At 44.8% G+C, this 7,911-nt stretch overlaps 1 long non-coding RNA gene across 1 annotated transcript in view; it reads left to right on the top strand.

Moving 5' to 3' along the window:
- Window positions 1–7,267: 7,267 nt before the first annotated feature.
- LOC125758554 (uncharacterized) overlaps window positions 7,268–7,911 on the top strand; it is a 134,930-nt gene continuing 134,286 nt past the window's right edge. Inside the window, exon 1 of the long non-coding RNA XR_007416215.1 lies at window positions 7,268–7,321. This is a non-coding gene — a long non-coding RNA (uncharacterized LOC125758554). The remainder of the gene's footprint in view (window positions 7,322–7,911) is intronic.

Genomic DNA, 7,911 nt, shown 5'->3' with positions numbered 1-7,911 from the left:
TACGGGGGTGTTAAAGAGAAACAGAACTTTTGCTGTCAGATTTTTTATTGCACAGCATTCTGGGCAGTCTCCCCTCAAGGTAGTCGCCTCTACTTGCAATACACCTTTCCCATCATTTCGTCAGTTTTGTAAAGGTTCACACACCTTCTGCGATGGCGCGAACGTCTCCTGTCGCATTGACCTGAATCTCTATGGCTTGGAAAGGACATCGTTTCAACGTTGTTTTCTGTTTAGGAAACACGAAAAAATTAACGCAGCTTGCACTAAGTCGCGCAAGGCTGGATCACAGCAGAGCTGGTGGGCGCCTAGCTGGTTCTGGCTTGGCTAAGCTTTTACTCACTCACCTCTCTCTTTTCCGTCCCTTGCTATTCTATAAAAAAACGCGAGGCCTGCGCAGAAAGCGCAGCACAGTCACAGCGAAAGCTGGAAGAGCGGCACTTCTAGAGCCCGTTCTAAACTCTCTTGTGGCTACTAATACCAGTACACTAGCAACGTACCCATTACGCCACAAATCATATCTTTTTCTGAAGTTGGGAAGCACCCACCACAACATTATTCGTCATTCTGCGGAGAAGCGAGGTACGATCTGTAAGACATTATGTGCAATTTCTTGATGCGACGGTTGATGACGATGAAGAATTAGGGCCGAGCCCTTAGTAATGGTTTGGAAGCTTTAAACGACCCACTAGTTAAGTACTTCGCATTTTGTAACGCCCGGTTGTTATGGAACTCTCCCACCACGCTTTGTAACATACGTTAACGAAGGAGAGAGAAAGAGATGGAATTAACTTTATTGAGACCCTGAGGAATTGGATCATGTGAGCCTTATGGGCTTCCTTGGCAACCAATAGAAGTGCACTTGCGAGGAACCCCCTACGCTATAAATCATCATTCTGCGGAGAACTGTGGTACCCGCTAAACGCCTGTAAGAAATTATGTGCACTTTGTTGATGTTGTGGCTGATGACAATGAAGAATTATGCAGATCCCTTTGTAATGGGTTGGAAGCATTCAACCCACTCGTTGCGCAATTCGCATTGTGTGATTCCTGGTTACAGAATTCGCGTTGTGTGACGCCTGGTTTTTATTTAACTACTCCACCACAGTACATTACATAGGTTAATGTTGTTTCTTCCAGACATGAAGCCTGTATAGGGTCTTTTTGCTAAGCATTTTCAACCACTGGCATGGCTCTGAGGTAGAATACTGAGTTCACACGCAGAGGGCCCGGGTTCGAACCTCGTTCCATCTTGGATGTTTTTTTCTTATCGTTTTTTTTTCTTATTTCGCGTGATAGTGGTTACGGACACGGGCGGCGGCGGACAACTACGGCGCCAAAAGGGCCTCTTGTTGTGATCTCATAACAACTTTCGCTGTAAAAGAACGGCGTGCAAGTCACACGCAAGAAAACTAACACAAGCTTAGATATTCTGCGTTATGGCTTCTATGAGAGAATATGTACTGCAAAAGCTGCAGGTGTCATACTTTGAGAACGAAATGAGACGCAGCTGTGGAGAGTCTGAGTATCTTTTAAGACGTTTCTAGCAATGGTACCTTCGACCACCCCGCGTACCCTTTGTGGCTCTGAAGTCCTTGAAGGTTGCTTGCCATTCAGTAAAATATGTGCCTAGATCACCCGCGCAGGCGCAGTGGCCAACCCGAGGCAAACATTTTCCTGCGGGTGTCCGGGTAACGTGCTTCCAGAATTTAAAAGAAACAGGGAAAAAAAGGAGAACAGCAGCAGTTCTTGTTAAGCACTCTTGCACTGGTGGATAGTGATTCCTTTTCACTATAGTCATTATTCCCTAAAACCGGAATAATAACTTTATCTAACTTTCTTTCTTGCGACACAATCGGTTGGAAAAAAAATGAAATTCTGGAAACCGGGATCATGGTACTTATCGGGGACTGCAAGGCCCTTCCGATGTGCACACGCCAAAACGCTGATTCAAGAGGCAAGAAGAAAAAAAAATCACAGCATATCCACGGGGTGAATGATGATGAGTGGGGCGAAGCTACGGAGGGAATCATCTGTAAACCGTGAAACTCTTCCGTGAAATGCGCCCAGTACATAATATAAAGAGTGTGAAACATCGTGTATATATTAAACATCAAACTTTTATTGTACTGTTGGTTTACGTGGTCCCTTCATTATCACTTGTGATCGGTGAAATGCAAAGAAGAAGTCCGCTCCCGAGCGAAAGAGCGCCAAGAGCGACCGCATTCCCCGCTCGCCCTGTGCGAATTAAAGGCAAGGCTAGAGGGAAGACAGGACGCGCCAGGAATATACGGCTCTGGGACGCGCGTTCCACGACGCGAGGTCGGTAGCATGCCCAACGAAAGCCAACGGAACGCGATCGTGCAAGTGCTCCGGCTTCGCATCGCCTCATGGTTCCATTTAGCATCCCAAAACCAAATATATTGCTCAAGGTGTGCCTTGCGTTCTTCGTAGAAATAATTTCTTTATCATGTACATTAAGACGAAAAGTTGAAAGCTCACTAGAGTGTATCGCCCGCAAAGTATGTCTTTTAGTGTGATTTAACTCTCGTACGGCAGGGTCCTCGCGCCGTTGCCGGTCCACCTCGCCCGTTGACGATCGGGCGAGGTGGCTACATACAACTACTACTACTACACTTTAAGAAAAACATCTGGCGTTCTTTCGTTCTGCTTTTACAAAACATCTGGCGTCTTTCGTTGGTTTATTTCATCAATCAACGGCATTTTGAACAAAATTTTTATTGTTTAATCACGCACAGGAGAAATCTCACCAGGCACTACCTTGGAGGTAAACAATGGCTGCTAATGGGAATGAGAGACAGAAGAAGTCGGCTTTTAGCTAACACTTACACTTCTACTTCTACTAACGTTTCCTACTGGAACATGCCAATGGCTGCTAATGGGGAATGAGAGACAGAAGAATTCGGCTTTTAGTTAACGCGCACGCTGCGAATTTTTTATTGTTCAACAACGCACAGGAGAAATCTCCCACCGGCACCACCTTGGAGGTCAAAGCGTAAGACTTGTTACGGACTACTACGACGATGACGACTACGAGGGACGAACGGGTGCCGCCTTAAGGAGCTTCGCCCCTAAAATAAAATCTCTCTGAAAGCGTGATTCCTGGTGCAAGCATACACGGGGTGCGAGTGATACGCAAAGGAGAACCCCAGGCCTCTCCCCTTGGCCCGAGCCGCACTGTTCTAGCCAAGAAACGTTTCAGCCGCGGTGCAGCGAAGTGGATCCCAGGCGCATCTAATGGAAAACGCCGGTAATGAGTTCTTCAGCCTGGCGAGCAACTTCAAACGGCGGACCTCAAATATGCGCCCGAGTCTCTGGAAGAGCTCTTTCCCGGTCCTTTCCCTTACCTCCCCCCTGAACCAGGCACCATTCCGTCTCCGCCGAAGATTCCCATTCAGGCAGCACCGCATTTGAACATGTGCCGCAGCAGCGTTTTTAATGAGTTTAAAATAAATCTCCTTCCGCGAACGTCTGCCTGCGTATGCCTCCTCTTGTATATAATACATACGCCTCGCTGAGGCTTCCTCAAGCGAGATGCTATTTTGCGTGAGGCGCAACACGCTGACGAACTTTTGTCGTTGTTGTTTATTTGGAAACTCCTCACGCACGAGTTCATTCCCTCTGATTTTCGCTCCTGGTTTTCTTATAACTTACTTATTTACTTACGCGCGTACCTACGACTTCACATCTTTTTACGGCATGCGATAAATGGGACAAAATACGTAAGCCGAGGAACTTCCTTTGACATGATGAACAGTGGCGGGAAAAAGAGCGAGACTATGTCAACACATACGTTTTTAAAGACAAAAAAAAATCTGGCAGATGCCACGCACTGTGGGAATCGATGTAATGCGAAACAGCCAGCAAAGAGCTGCATACATCGCCGTGTTTGTCTTTGAGCCAAATGAAATCATGCATGCAATGGCACCTAGTTCACCATATATCGCATGTTTGCCATGTACACATGCACGTACAATCTGGTATATACCATGTCAATGAAACGTATATTCTGGTATATACAATGCATGACCTGTCATTTATGTTCATCACACACTCGTGTCATGCCATACCAAATTTTGACATATATTCAGTTAACAAAACGGCCGGAAGCGCACCATGACAGTGTAATGTAATTCATATCATATAATATAACATGTATATCATGATATTCATATTACCACCTCGCATTTATGTTCGCCATACTGTCCCTTCGCGTAATACCAATCTTGGTGTATATCAAGCTAGCAAACCGGCCGCGAGCGCACCATGAGTATGGCACGTAAATCATGCCATAAATGACATGCATATAATGGTTTTCTTGTTACCACTTGACACTTATGTTCGACATACAGTCACATCGCTCAATACCTGTTTTAGTGTACATCAAGGTAGCGAAACGGCGGCGATCGAACAATGAGTGTAGCATGTAAATCATGTCGTACATGACTTGCATGTCATGATTTTCATGTCACCACCTCTCATTTACTTCCGTCAAGTCGCGTCGCGCAATACCAATTTTGGTGTATATCAAGCTAGCGAAACGGCCGCGAATGCACCATGAGCGTGGTATGTAGATCATCACATACATGAAATGCATGTCATGGTTTTCATGTTACCACCTGTTATTCATGTTCGTCATACATTCGCGTCGCGCAATACCAATTTTGGTGTATATCATCCTAGCGAAACGGCCGCGAATGAACCATGAGCGTGGCGTGTAAATCATGTCGTACATGACGTGCATGTCATGATTTTGGTGTTACCACCTCTCATTTACGTTCGTCATACAGTCGCGTCGTGGAATAACAGTTTTAGTGTATATCAAGCTAGCAAAACAACCACGAATGAAGATTAAGCGTGGCATGTACATCGTGACACACATGACATGCATGTCATGGTTTTCATGTTACCACCTGTTATTCATGTTCTTCATACAGTCCCATCGCGCAATACCAATTTTGGTGCATATCAATCTAGCGAAAGGGCCACGAGTGCGCCACGGGCATGACATGTAAATCATGCCGTATATGTCATGCATGTCATTATTTTCATGTTGCCACCTCTCATTTACGTTCGTCATATAGTTGCGTCGCGCAATACGAATTGCGGTGTATATCAAGCTAGCGAAGCGACCACGATTGCATCATGAGCGTGGCGTGTAAATCATGACATACATGACATACATGACATGGTTTTCATGTTACGAACTGTTTTCAAGTTCTTCAAACAGTCACATCGCGCAATAGCAGTGTTGGTGTATATCAATCAAGTGAAACGGCTGCGAGTGCGCCATGAGCGTGGCATGTAAATCATATCGTACATGACATGCATGTCATCGTTTTCATCTTATCGCATGTCAGTTATGTTCGTCATACAGAAGTGTCTCGTCCATACTACTTTTCGTATATATCAATGCATTTATACGGCCGCGAGTGCACCGAGACAATGTCATGTAAATCATGCTGCACATGACATGCGTGTCATGATTTGCACGTTAGGACCCTTCATTATGTTCGTTCTGAACTCTTGTCACGTCATACCAATTTTGGGATATATGAAATTAACGGAACGGCCGCAAGAGCCCCAAGGCCGTGGAATGTAAATCATGCTGTTCATGACATGCATGTCATGATTTTCATGTTATGACCTGTCACTTATGTTCGTAATACGGTCATGTTATGCCACACTAATTTTGGTATACATCCGGTTAACTAAACGGCCAGGAGAGCACGAAGTCGTAGGCGGCTAGATAGATAGATAGATAGATAGATAGATAGATAGATAGATAGATAGATAGATAGATAGATAGATAGATAGATAGATAGATAGATAGATAGATAGATAGATAGATAGATAGATAGATAGATAGATAGATAGATAGATAGATAGATAGATAGATAGATAGATAGATAGATAGATAGATAGATAGATAGATACGCTCAAAGTCGCAGAAGTTCGCTAGGGAATGCTTCGCATTTATATTTAAAAGTGAAGGAATGTCTGAAGCAGTGGTCTGATGACATGGCAGTAGCATTGTGCCAAGAGTGTCTATTCCGCTCATGTATTGTTTTGGACAAAAATGCACGTTCAAAAACGTTTATCGGCGCATTCACTCGCGCACTTTCAAAGAATTACCCCTCCGTGATAAAAAAGTGGTTAGGTAAATTTATGCAGGTATATTTATCAAGCCCTGTTTTATCGTTTAGTCTACTGTAGAAGAGGCACAAACAAGTCTCGAAAAATTTCGCATCCTCTTTGAAGACCTTGATAAACAAATAAAACCTTGTGGAGGGGCTTTTTGTACTACTACTTTCCTGATCCTTGTTTTTGGTAAAATAACATTTCAAGTAGACTGAAATTGGGTGTCCCACTCATAGTGGCGAAAAGTAGCTGAGGAGCTGGATAGGTGGAGAGTGCCTAAAGCTCCGAAAAGCACAGAAGCTTGAGTAGTCTTGCACATTTTTCTTACCTTCCTGTAAGTGTCCGCGTGGGTGCAGCAGCAACATATATATATATATATATATATATATATATATATTAGGCAGATAGTCTTCTATAAAGTAAGTCCTGTGCTTACATGCAGATGCTGCGTTTTCCTACAACGCACAGAATACAGTTAAAGCCAATAACTTTACCGAAAAGACTTCTTGCCCAAAAGTGCTAGTTGTGTAAGGGTAGATTTTTTCTTGTTTTTTGTGATTGTTTGATTACACTAATGCATATGTCGATACATACACATTAGTGTATATGTCGGCCAGATATATCGGCCATATATTGTAATGCTAGGCTTGGATTTAAAAGAAAAACATTTCAGCCAGTTCCACACCGTGAAAACCGTCGAACAGCGAAGTTGTAATGGCCGAGTGAATATGAGGGTAGGCTATAAGAGCACTTAGCCTCATTACGATCATCATCATCTTCACTTCACGTGACCTGCGTTATGCCTGTTACTTCTGCTGCTGCTGCTGCTGCTGCTGCCGCTGCTGCTACTACAACTACTACTACTACTACTACTACTACTGCTACTACTACTACTACTACTACTACTACTACTACTACTACTACTACTACACTACTACTACTACTACTACTACTACTACTACTACTACTACTATTACTACTACTACTACTACTACTACTACTACTACTACTACTACTACTACTACGAAGACGAAGACGATGATGCCAGAGGCAGCCAAAGATAGCTTCGCCGTAAAGAAAAATAAACGAGGTGTTGTACGCATCTGTTTCAAGCCCCGCCACGGTGGTCTAGTGGTTATGGCGCTCGGCTGCTGACCCGAAGGTCGAGGGATCGAATCCCGGCCGCGGCGGCTGCATTTGCGATGGAGGCGAAAATGTTTGAGGCCCGTGTACTTAGATTTAGGGGCACGTTAAAGAACCCCAGGTGGTCTAAATTTCCGGAGCCCTCCACTACAGCGTCTCTGATAATCATATCGTGGTTTTGGGATGTTAAACCCCAGATACTATTATTAGCATCTGTTTCAAAAGACATTCGGTGTCGCAATGGCAATATTTTTTGCGCATTGCACGCACGCTTACAGCACAATGCGCTACAGGGTTGTATAAGACGTAGTGTCCTTGGACCGCTTGGTGGCGCTGCCGTAGTAACGCGTACGAAGACGGCGGTCCCAGAGAAGGGTTTTGCCGAAACGCGGTGGCTCAAGGCGCTCCATAACGGCACGCTGTAAAGATGCTTCCGGAAGGACACTGCAATAATGTCAGTGCCACCGGTAACCGCTCCGGACGTTTCCGCTCGCGCAACATTCTCGGGCGCCGTTTCCTTTCCTCGACTAATTCCCTCCTTCCTTACGCTATCGCGTGCCGAGGAATGGGACGGAAACAAGAAAGAGCGGCGTGGCTGAGAGAGGCGGT

Source organism: Rhipicephalus sanguineus, chromosome 5, assembly GCF_013339695.2.
Source record: "Rhipicephalus sanguineus isolate Rsan-2018 chromosome 5, BIME_Rsan_1.4, whole genome shotgun sequence".
In the NCBI taxonomy this organism is placed as follows: domain Eukaryota; kingdom Metazoa; phylum Arthropoda; class Arachnida; order Ixodida; family Ixodidae; genus Rhipicephalus; species Rhipicephalus sanguineus.
Note: the sequence above shows the minus strand (reverse complement) of the source record. Positions and strands in the feature narration are given on the sequence as shown.